Here is a 12,426-nt window from a genome sequence, read left to right on the forward strand (position 1 = left end):
GGCAAAGGGGGATTGGCAGATTATATTTTGGCAACTTGGTATGCACCAGGTATTTCGGCAATTGCAAAACAAATCTGTGAAAATTGTGTTACCTGTCAGACAATGAATCCGGGTAAGACGGAAAAAGTAGAATCTGCCTCCCACCCAAATCCAATCGGGCCTTTTGTACATTTACAAATGGATTTTATTGAATTACCTATGTGTATGGGATTCAAGTATGTATTAGTTATTGTAGATGTGTTCTCTAGATGGATTGAAGCCTTTCCATGTAAAAAGGCCGATGCCACTACTGTTGCTAAATGTTTGTTAAAAGAAATTATACCGCGCTTCGGAATCCCTGCTAAGCTTTCCAGTGATAACGGGTCACATTTCACGGGAACTGTCATAAGAGAAATGTGTAAAGCTTTACAGATTAATCAACGTTTTCATTGCAGTTATCATCCACAATCAGCTGGACTTGTTGAAAGATATAATGGAATGCTTAAAAATAAGCTGGCAAAACTATGCAATGACACTGGACTGAAATGGACAGAACTGCTGCCCTTAGCTTTGATGGTAATGCGATCTGCAACCAACAGAACAACAGGCTTGTCACCACATGAGATAGTTATGGGACGTCCCCAACGACTACCTTTTACAGCACCATTTACTGCAAAACAGATGGACATCCACAAAATGGAGGAAAATATGTTGAATTATTGTACTGCACTAACCAAATGTATTTCCAGCTTTCATTCACAGGTAAAGGAAGCCCAAGTCAAGCCAGCGGAAGGGAAGTGTCATAACCTGGAGCCAGGGGAATTCGTTTACATCAAGATTTTTAAAAGGAAAAGCAGTCTACAGCCAAGATTCGAAGGACCATACCAGGTCCTGCTGGCGACCAATACTGCAATCAAGGTAAAGGAAAGACCAACATGGATCCACGCATCCCATTGCAAACGGGCACCCGACCAGGAGGAAGGGACGAAGGAATCAGAGGAACAGAAAAAGGAAGACTGAATAAAGAACTGTATGGACTATGGGGACTGATGGTGCTGGGATTGACAGGGTTTTACTTCACATTATTGATTACACCATGGGTACAGACCCACCAGCGAAGGGAATTGCACGTAAACGTATTTATGGCACTGAGTTATAGGTATGCTCAAGAAAGAAACTTGTCGAGTTGTTGGATATGTTCCCATGTACCTGTCCACTCCAGGGGGGTATTCCCCTGAGATCTGTCCCCTTTAACGAATCAGAAATGATAGAATGGTTGACAGTGCAAAACAGGACAAAACTAACTAAGGGGCCAGAAACAAAGGAGCAAACAGAATGGAGGTCGGCAGGGTATAATCTTACAGCCTTCCAGGGATGGTACCAGCCCAATTATGATAATAACCATCAGCCTCCCTTCCTAAGCATTACTCCCAGAATAGGAAATCCTGAGGGTATAATATGCCTAGTGAGTAATGAAACTAAAAGAAATGGAAATGGAGAGACTGTACAAGATCAGAATGGATTGAGTTGTCCTTGTGAAGGACAAAATGGGGGAATGTGGAAATGTATTTTTATCTAAGCTGATACCATACGGTATTTGTGTGCCTTTTGATTAAAATGGAGTCCTGGCCCTTCCAGAACTTTCTGCATTTTTGATAGCCAGCTTATTATGAACAGCTAAACCTGCTGTTAGATGGCTGATGGTTATCAGACAGCTAGGAGACAAGTCATGCTGAGACAAGTAACCCCCCCATGGTGCTCTCCTATTGTCTACACTACAGGAGTTCCATGTCACCCCACCCTTATCTTCTAGCCATTATCTCTTTCCTTTACCTCATCCATTTGAAGCAAACAGGTAAACTGACCAGGAAATGGGATAATCCTGATACAATACAAGACAGGTGATAGCCCATTACCTATGACTCATGGAGTAATGGCCGTTTGGCTTTCTGATAACCCTGACAAAAGGAAATATGTTGACACCATTTCAGTCCAGGATATAGTAATTAACTCTTTATCTGTATTCACTGACTGTGAGACAGAGCAATACACAGGGAGAGGCCAGAACTTGGGTTTTACTGTATAAATATCTTGTGAAGCTGTACCATTGCGGAGGTTTCATTTTAGCCCTTGACTGAGTGAAACTTACCCCTTGCGAGCAAGTAAATTAAAAGGGAAACTTCCATCGGAGCTGTAAGTGTCGGAGTCATTCTTTTCGGAGGTCGAGATTTCGACACAGGTTATCCGCTGCCTGTAGAACTGAATCCCATCAAAGAGGCAATACCTTAAGATGATGGGAGGGGAGAAAATTACAGTAAAAATTGAAAATAAAAACACAACAGAAATAAATGATAGCAAAGCAATGTAGTCGAGGATTTTAATAGTTTGATTACCTTACAGCCGTTGCTTTTGTTAAACTTTCTCATTGCACTGAACTCAACCACACAATTCCACTGTCTCTTTTAGGGGATGGAGCAAGGAATCTCCGTGATATTGTAAATGCATTGCTGGATGCAATATGCGGTTATGTGCGAGACTTTATTCAACTTTCACTGCCTGTGATAAGGACTATTTTGTTCCAATCACTGATGATGGATCTGTTTTGCCAGTGATGGAGCAGCGTTTCAACATTTTGCAGTCTGGTGGTGAGGAACATTTTAGTTGAAGTCAGCTCGATAATCCTGAAGGTGTTTTCCATAATGTTGAAAACCATTTCAGTAAATTACCCCAATTTTGCATTTAGCTGTCGCAAGTCAGCTTCATCCAGCATTGCCCCACAATGTGCCACAATCTCAGAGGGAACAACCTCATGGGGCCATTATAGCATTCTCATTTGCTGTATTAACCAGTTTTATTACCTCACGGAATGGGAATTTGTAATACAGATTGAGGGTGAGGAAGTTGTGTCAGAAACGAGCGTACTATGCTTAAACAAAGGGGACTACAGTGGGATGAGGGCAGAGTTGGCTAAAGTAGACTGGAAACATAGACTAAACAGTGGCACAATTGAGGAACAGTGGAGGACTTTTAAAGAGCTCTTTCATAGTGCTCAACAAAATTATATTCCAGTGAAAAAGAAGGGTGGTAAGAGAAGGGATAACCAGCCGTGGATAACCAAGGAAATAAAGGAGAGTATCAAATCAAAGACCAATGCGTATAAGGTGGCCAAGGTTAGTGGGAAACCCGAAGATTGGGAAAATTCTAAACAACAGTAAAGAATGACTAAAAAAGCAATAGAGAAAGGAAAGATAGATTACAAAGGTAAACTTGCGCAAAACATAAAAAGATAGTTAAAGCTTTTACAAATATATAAAACGGAAAAGAGTGACTAAAGTAAATGTTGGTCCCTTAGAAGATGAGAAGGGGGATTTAATAATGGGAAATGGCTGAGACTTTTAACAATTATTTTGCTTCGGTCTTCACAGTGGAAGATACAAAAACCATGCCAAAAATTGCTGGTCATAGGAATGTGGGAAGGGAGGACCTTGAGACAATCACTATCACTAAGGGGGTAGTGCTGGACAGGCTAATGGGACTCAAGGTAGACAAGTCCCCTGGTCCTGATGAAATGCATCCCAGGGTATTAAAAGAGATGGCGGAAGTTATAGCAGATACATTCGTTATAATCTACCAAAATTCTCTGGACTCTGGGGAGGTACCAGCGGATTGGAAAGCAGCTAATATAACGCCTCTGTTTAAAAAAGGAGGCAGACAAAAGGCAGGTAACTATAGGCCGGTTAGTTTAACATCTGTAGTGGGGAAAATGCTTGAAACTATCATTAAGGAAGAAATAGCGGGACATCTAGATAGGAATAGTACAATCAAGCAGACGCAGCATGGATTCATGAAGGGGAAATCATGTTAAACTAATTTACTGGAATATAACGAGCATGATGGATAGAAGTGTACCGATGGATGTGGTGTATTTAGATTTCCAAAAGGCATTCGATAAGGTGCCACACAAAAGGTTACTGCAGAAGATAGAGGTACGCGGAGTCAGAGGAAATGTATTAGCATGGATAGAGAATTGGCTGGCGAACTGAAAGCAGAGAGTCGGGTCATTTTCGGGTTGGAAATCGGTGGCTAGTGGTGTGCCACAGGGATCGGTGCTGGGACCGATGTATGTTTACAATATACATAGATGACCTGGAAGAGGGGACAGAGTGTAGTGTAACAAAGTTTGCAGATGACACAAAGATTAGTGGGAAAGCGGGTTGTGTAGAGGACACAGAGAGGCTGCAAAGAGATTTAGATAGGTTAAATGAATGGGCTAAGGTTTGGCAGATGGAATACAATGTCGGAAAGTGTGAGGTCATCCACCTGGAAGAAAAAACAGTAAAAGGGAATATTTGAATGGGGAAAAATTACAACATGCTGAGGTGCAGAGGGACCTGGGGGTCCTTGTGCATGAATCCCAAAAAGTTAGTTTGTAGGTGCAGCAGGTAATCAGGAAGGCGAATGAATTGTTGGCCTTCATTGCGAGAGGGATGGAGTACAAAAGCAGGGAGGTCCTGCTGCAACTGTATAGGGTATTGGTAAGGCCACACCTGGAGTACTGCGTGCAGTTTTGGTCACCTTACTTAAGGAAGGATATACTGGCTTTGGAAGGGGTAGGGAGACGATTCACTCGGCTGATTCCGGAGATGAGGGGGTTATCTTATGATGATAGATTGAGTAGACTGGGACTTTACTCGTTGGAGTTCAGAAGGATGAGGGGTGATCTTATAGAAACATTTAAAATAATGAAAGGGATAGACAAGATAGAGGCGGAGAGGTTGTTTACACTGGTCGGGGAGATTAGAAGTAGGGGGCACAGCCTCAAAATATGGGGGAGCCAATTTAAAACTGAATTGAGAAGGAATTTCTTCTCCCAGAGGGTTGTGAATCTGTGGAATTCTCTGCCCAAGGAAGCAGTTGAGGCTAGCTCATTGAATGTATTCAAGTCACAGATAGATAGATTTTTAACCAATAAGGGAATTAAGGGTTACGGGGAGTGGGCGGGCAAGTGGAGCTGAGTCCACGGCCAGATCAGCCATGATCTTATTGAATGGCGGAGCAGGCTCGAGGGGCTAGATGGCCTACTCCTGTTCCTAATTCTTATGTTCTTATATGACAGTCAATTTAGTGCTGGATTTTGGTCAGTTTTGTGCTGTGGGTTGCATCCACTAAGAGTTGGGTTGAGACTGCCCAAACGCATTCAATGCAAGACTCTTAACAGGCACCAGAGAGAAAAGAATGTTACCTCATCATTCTGGACTGGGTTCTAACACATGTCGAAGCCAAAGAACAGTGCTCCAGCTTACTTTTAATGTACTTCCCCGTTTTGAAATATATACCATGATGTTACATATTTGTAGTTATTCTGACACACATTGTGAAAAATCTACTAATATTTTGATACTTTCAGTCTTCTTTCGTATGGTAGTAGCAAAGCAAATCAGATGTCAATATCTAAGTCAGATAAGCAGGCCAAAGCTTCCAGTGCAACAGCGTGGATATCTTTTAGGTTGCCTGTGAATTTCCTGAGGGCAGTGCGCAATGATGTGCCTAAGAGTTCCACAGTCGCATGATGGGGATGCTTTAATCTTCCATCTATGGAGTCAGTTAAATTGAGGTCTGATTATATTCTAAAGGGGCACTGTTTAAGGTTTATTATTGTCAGCAGTGAATCCGTCTGCAGGCATTTTAACATTTGTGCATTTGCTGTATTGCAGACCCTATCATATCTGTAATTGGAGGGAAGTTGGGATGACTGTTTGGGGGTATACTTGATTAACCTTTATAGAATTGCAGTTCAGCTTATTTATTTCGGCACTCTCAGACTCCAAAGACCACAGACAAATACTAATGTTTGAAAAGGGTCAAAAAAGGTGGATTAGAAAGAAAAAAAGTAGTTAACTTTAAAGCAAAATAAACCAGGAGAGATAATGGAGAGACAGAATGAGCAGAATTAATATGCTTTAAATTCCTTATTTTCAACCAAAATTAGGTTACATGTTTATTTTTATGATTTAATGTTGTTAAAATAATAAAGTGACTCCTGACATTTAGGTAGTTGAGGTATCAAGACACAAAAAAGTCTATTTAATAAATACTCGTCGATCTCCTGTGTGTTACACGCAGGGATGAATTTCCTCGGCGGTTCTCCTGCTCATAACTTAGGCAGAAGAGCTGCAGAAATACGAGAAAGATGGTGTAAACAGCATGTGTGCCATGTTCCCTGGGTTTCTGCAGCTCTCCTGTCAAGATTATGGAGAACCTGCCGAGGAGGTGAGATCAAGTGTAATGTTCAGGAGAAGCGGTGGTAGAGGGCAGGGGATAATTGGACCGGGGCGTCCTCATTTTAAAGTCATATATTCTGTCCTTATTGTTATATTGTCATTATAAATTCCATTCTCCACAATGGAAAAAGTTGACAGTAAGTGTGTACATACATAAGATTTTATATATATTATATATGTGATATAAATATATATTTTTTTCAGCACAAACTCTCCCAATGAAACCTGAGGCCAGCAAAGTGTTTGATTGGCATAGTTGAGGTATATGGCATGACAAAGGGTACTATTGCTAAGGCTCAGAAGGATCTTGAAGATCTAATTAAAGAAAACTGTACAAACAAAATAATCGACAATGAATATGCAGTCTGTTTGTCAAACGACCAAAGGCAACAAATCACAGATCTCTGTGAAAAACAGCAATTGAACATTGAAGTGCATCAAAAGAAAATAATAATAAATGGAAACAGTGACGATGTTCTGGAACCCATTTTAGAATTGACTTTTATGCTTCAGTCTGCCAAAGAGAGAGGATAGAAAGCAGGAAGAGGCTCGGGTGAAGACACTTGTCCAGTGGGAGTTTGTGAATAAAGAAACATTTCAGCCTTATGATCAGTCTTCAAACCATGACCTTCAGAAAGCTTACCAAGATAAAGAGAAAACCTTAGTTGTCACGAAAAATGGGAAAACGCACACTATTAACTTTGACGAAATGCAAGAAAAAGATTCAAAAGGAAATGTGGTGGAGATCAAGAGAAGGCTTCTTGAAGGAGGTCTGTCAAAATAAAAGGTTATCTTCATCAATTACACAGGGAACCTGATTTACACATCATGCTGAAGGTTCTTAAATTACTTTTAGATTCTTTGTTAATTTTCACAGACTGTATTTTGAATAACCGCATGTTCCCCTTTTTGAGCATGTGTGAATATAGAACATGGAAACCCTGGTTCTGCTACACTGCTGGAAGCGTGGTGGGAACGCCAGTCTGCCCCAGCAAAGACCCAGCCAAATTTTGGGTTCACGGTCAGTTTGTTAAAAGAGCAGGGGGCAAGCCCTGTGTGTCCACCCTGATCGCTATCAAGAGATCCTAGATGGAAAGTAATGGCATGTTAACTTTGGGTGAGGATTTGATAAAGTATTGCTATAATGCTGTTCATGGTTGAATAAACTATTGACACTCCCTGTAAGTTAGCTTACACATAAAGAATAATTACTAGGAGGAGGTGTTGGAGAGCTGCCTGATCCTGTGGAACTGTACTCTGATATGAGTCAATGCTTAGGGACAGAAGGAACAAAATAAAAGAACAATGGTGGAGGATTCAGAGCACCGCAGCAAGAAGAGAGATCGCCAGGAGTATGAAGATCATGGGAAGGGAGGCTGATCACGGAGGAGGGGACAGAGGCTCGGAAGATCGTGGCAGATTTGCTTGAGGGGCCGGTGGAAGCACTCCTGTATCTCCTGGCCCACAAGAGGTGCTCTAAAAAGCACTTAGAATCATAGAATAGTTACAGCACAGAAGGAGGCCATTTGGCCCATCGAGCCTGTGCCGTTGGGAAATGAGGAAAGCCCCCGCCCTTTCCCCATTTCCCTGCAATTTTTTTTTACGGTATTTATCCACTTCACTTTTGATCATCATCATAGGCAGTCCCTCGGAATCGAGGAAGACTTGCTTCCACTTAACATGAATTCTTTGATGGCTGTACAGTCCAATACGAGAACCATAGTCTCTGTCACAGGTGGTACAGATAGTCGTTGAGGGAAGGGGTGGGTGAGATTGGTTTGCCGCACGCTCTTTCCGCTGCCTACGCTTGATTTGTGCATGCTCTTGGTGACGAGACTCGAGGTGCTCAGCGCCCTCCCGGATGCACTTCCTCCACTTAGGGTGGTCTTTGGCCAGGGACTCCCAGATGTCAGTGGGGATGTTGCACTTCATCAGGGAGGCTTTGAGGGTGTCCTTGTAATGTTTCCACTGCCCACCTTTGGCTCATTTGCCATGAAGGAGTTCCGAGTCGAGCACTTGCTTTGGGAGTCTCGTGTTTGGCATGCGAACTATGTGGCCTGCCCAGCGGAGCTGATCAAGTGTGGTCAGTGCTTCAATGCTGGGGATGTTGTCCTGGTCGAGAACGCTAACGTTGGTGTGTCTGTCCTCTCGGGATTTGTAGGATCTTGTGGATACATCGTTGGTGGTATTTCTCCAGCGACTTGAGGTGTCTACTGTACATGATCCATGTTTCTGAGCCATACAGGAGGGCAGGTTACTACAGCCCTGTAGACCATGAGCTTGGTGACAGTTTTGAGGGCCTGGTCTTCAAACACTCTTTTCCTCAGGCGGTTGAAGGCTGCACTAGTGCACTGGAGGTGGTGTTGGATCTCGTCGTCAATGCCTGCTCTTGTTGATAGGAGGCTCCCGAGATAGGGAAAGTGGTCCACGTTGTCCAGGGCCGTGCTGTGGATCTTGATGACTGGGGGGCAGTGCTGTGTGGCGAGGACAGGCTGGTGGAGGACCTTTGTCTTATTGATGTTTAGCATAAGTCCCATGCTTTCGTACACCTCAGTAAATACATCGCCTATGTCCTGGAGTTCAGCCTCTGTATGTGCGCAGACGCAAGCGTCGTCCGCGTACTGTAGCTCGACGACAGAGGCTGGGGTTGTCTTGGACCTGGCCTGGAGACGGCCTAGGTTGAACAGGTTCCCACTGGTTCTGTAGTTTAGCTCCACTCCAGCGGCGAGCTTGTCGACTGTGAGGTGGAGCATGGCAGCGAGGAAGATTGAGATGAGGGTTGGGGTAATGACGCAGCCCTGCTTCACATGATTGAATCTGTATCCACCACCCTTTTCAGGCAGTGAATTCCAGATCTCAACCACTCGCTGCGTAAAAAAGTTTTTCCTCACGTCGCCTTTGGTTCTTCTGCCAATCACCTTAAATCTGTGTCCTCTGGTTCTCGACCCTTCTGCCAATGGGAACAGTTTCTCTCTATCTACTTTATCTAAAACACTCATGATTTTGAACATCTCTATTAAATCTCCTCTCAACCTTCTCTGCTCTAAGGAGGACAACTTCAGCTACTCCAGTCTATCCACATAACTGAAATCCCTCATCCCTGGAAGTATTATTGTAAATCTTTTTTTTTTACTTCACTGTTGTTTCTGGCAGCTCCCGACTCCCTTTAGCAACCGGGTTTCCCGAGCCCTGGAGAATTGGGCCTCAAGCCGTTAAAATTCAAATGGCTCCAAAAATCTGAGGAACGACAAAACCTGGTTATGGGTAATAAATTAGCTGAAGGAAGAGAATTGGGGGTACTTGTTAGAGGAGTGTTGCCAGGTGGATGATGGGGAGGAAGAATCCCCGGATCAATGCTGCTTCTGAATTATTCACGGTCCTGAACTCAGGTACTCAATGGAAATTGGTCAAGGATAGTGTTAAATCCAAGGAAGAGGCATATAAATTGGCCAGAAAAAGCAGCAAATCTGAGGACTGAGAGAAATTTAGAATTAGGCAGAGGAGGACAAACGGGTTTAATTAGGAGGAGGAAAATAGAGTATGAGAGGAAGCTTGCTGAGAACATAAAAATTGACTGCAAAAGGTTCTATAGATATGTGAAGAGAAAAAGATTAGTGAAGACAAACATAGGTTCCTTGCAGTCAGATTCAGGTGAATTTATAACGGGGAACAAAGAAATGGCAGACCAATTGAACAAATACTTTGATTCTGTCTTCACGAAGGAAGACACAAACAACTTTCTGGAATTACTAGGGGACCGAAGGTCTAGTGAGAAGGAGGAACTGAAGGATATCCTTATTAGGCGGGAAATTGGGTTAGGGAAATTGATGGGATTGAAGGCCGATAAATCCCCGGGGCCTAATAGTCTGCATCCCAGAGTACTTAAGGAAGTGGCCCCAGAAATAGTTAATGCATTGGTGATCATTTTCCAACAGTCTATCAACTCTGGATCAGTTCCTATGGACTGGAGGGTAGCTAATGTAACACCACTTTTTAAAAAAGGAGGGAGAGAGAAAACGGGTAATTATAGACCGGTTAAGCTGACATCAGTAGTGGGGAAAATGTTGGAATCAATTATTAAAAATGAAATAACAGTGCATTTGGAAAGCAGTGACAGGATCGGATTTATGAAAAGGAAATCATGCTTAACAAATCTTCGATAATTTTTTGAGGATGTAACAAGTCGAGTGGACAAGGGAGAACCGGTGGATGTGGTGTATTTGGACTTTCAAAAGGTCCCACACAAGAGATTGGTGTGCAAAATTAAAGCACATGGTATTGGGGGTAATGTACTGACGTGGATAAAGAACAGGTTGGCAGACAGGAAGCAGAGAGTCGGGATAAACGGATCCTTTTCAGAATGACAGGCAGTGACTAGTGGGGTGCCGCAGGGCTCAGTGCTGGGACCCAGCTATTTACAATATACATTAATGATTTGGATGACGGAATTAAGTGTAATATCTCCAAGTTTGTAAACTGGGTGGCGGTGTGAGCTGTGAGGAGGACGCTAAGAGACTGCAGGGTGACTTGGACATGTTAGGTGAGTGGGCAATTGCATGGCAGATGCAGTATAATGTGGATAAATGTGAGGTTATCCACTTTGGGGGCAAAAACACAAAGGCAGAATATTATCTGAATGACGGAAGACTTGGAAAAAGGGAGGTGCAACGAGACCTGGGTGTCATGGTACATCAGTCATTGAAAGTTGGCATGCAGGTACAACAGGCGGTGAAGGCGGCAAATGGTATGTTGGCCTTCATAGCTAGGGGATTTGAGTATAGGAGCAGGGAGGTCTTACTGCAGTTGTACAGGGCCTTGGTGAGGCCTCACCTGGAATATTGTGTTCAGTTTTGGTCTCTTAATCTGAGGACATTCTTGCTATTGAGGGAGTGCTGCGAAGGTTCACCAGACTGTTTCCCGGGATGGCTGGACTGACATATGAGGAGAGACTGGATCGACTGGGCCTTTATTCAATGGAGTTTAGAAGGATAAGAGGGGATCTCATAGAAACATATAAAATTCTGACGGGACTGGACAGGTTAGATGCAGGAAGAATGTTCCCGATGTTGGGGAAGTCCAGAACCAGGGGACATAGTCTAAGGATAAGGGGTAAGCCATTTAGGACTGAGATGAGAAGAAACTTCTTCACTCAGAGAGTTGTTAACCTGTGGAATTCCCTTCCGCAGAGAGTTGTTGATGCCAGTTCATTGGATGTATTCAAGATATGGCCCTTACGGCTAAAGGGATCAAGGGGTATGGAGAGAAAGTAGGAGAGCGGTACTGAAGTGAATGATCAGCCATGACCTTAGTGAATGGTGGTGCAGGCTTGAAGGGCCGAATGGCCTACTCCTGCACCTATTTTCTATGTTTCTAAGTTGCTGGATGACACTAATGTAGGAAGAAGGGAGAATGTCGAAGAGGTCGAGTCTGATAAGGTTCTCAAAAATCTACAAGAGGTTCATAAAATCTGGAAATGGGCGTTAATAGTGACAGATGAAATCCATGGAAGAATTCTGTACATTAGAAAAAAAATTGGCGACGATCAATTTTAACAAGATAGATTGGGAAGTACCTTCAAAAATGGCCACCAAAAAATAAAGTTAAAACATGTTTCTTGTAATGTCAAAAAATAACTGCCAATCAAATATATATACAAATAAAATCCACAAAATGCGTGTATTTAAATTTAATGGGGCCGAAATTCAAGCCCGCCAGAAAGCTGGTGCAAATACCGTTTTTGAAAGTTTTTAACCGCGGGTCCGATGAGGCGGGTTCTCGATCGATTTTCTTCTCTTTGCCATTTTTTTTGGATCGGACCTGAAGCCAGTTATAATGGGGTTGGAAGTGCGGCAGTAAGTGCTTGTGAGGGGCGGAAGTGGGGGCGGGATGGAGTCTCCGCCACTGTCACTCAGCAGCAGAGCGGTGGTGACATCATTGTGTGTCTGCAACACCATGTCTCTCCCCTGCTTTGAAGGGGGGAAGCAGTGAACAATTAGGATCGGCCACTGGGCCACCAGGGAGGGTTTCGGCCGGACCAGCGGCCTAGCACCCATGAGGGGGTACCAGGTGGCTTATGGCGGCCCAGCTGAAATCGGGGGGGCATATTTGGCCGGCCAATCGGGAAGTAGGTCGGCAAAAAAAAAAATGGGAGTAACTATTTGTACTG

At 43.4% G+C, this 12,426-nt stretch overlaps 1 long non-coding RNA gene across 1 annotated transcript in view; it reads right to left on the reverse strand.

Annotated features, from left to right (window-relative positions):
* Positions 1-2,141: 2,141 nt before the first annotated feature.
* The window catches only part of LOC139259716 (uncharacterized), a 128,059-nt gene continuing 117,774 nt past the window's right edge, over positions 2,142-12,426 (reverse strand). The window contains exon 3 of the long non-coding RNA XR_011592638.1: positions 2,142-2,263. This is a non-coding gene — a long non-coding RNA (uncharacterized lncRNA). The remainder of the gene's footprint in view (positions 2,264-12,426) is intronic.

Source organism: Pristiophorus japonicus, chromosome 3, assembly GCF_044704955.1.
Source record: "Pristiophorus japonicus isolate sPriJap1 chromosome 3, sPriJap1.hap1, whole genome shotgun sequence".
NCBI classification, from domain to species: Eukaryota; Metazoa; Chordata; class Chondrichthyes; family Pristiophoridae; genus Pristiophorus; species Pristiophorus japonicus.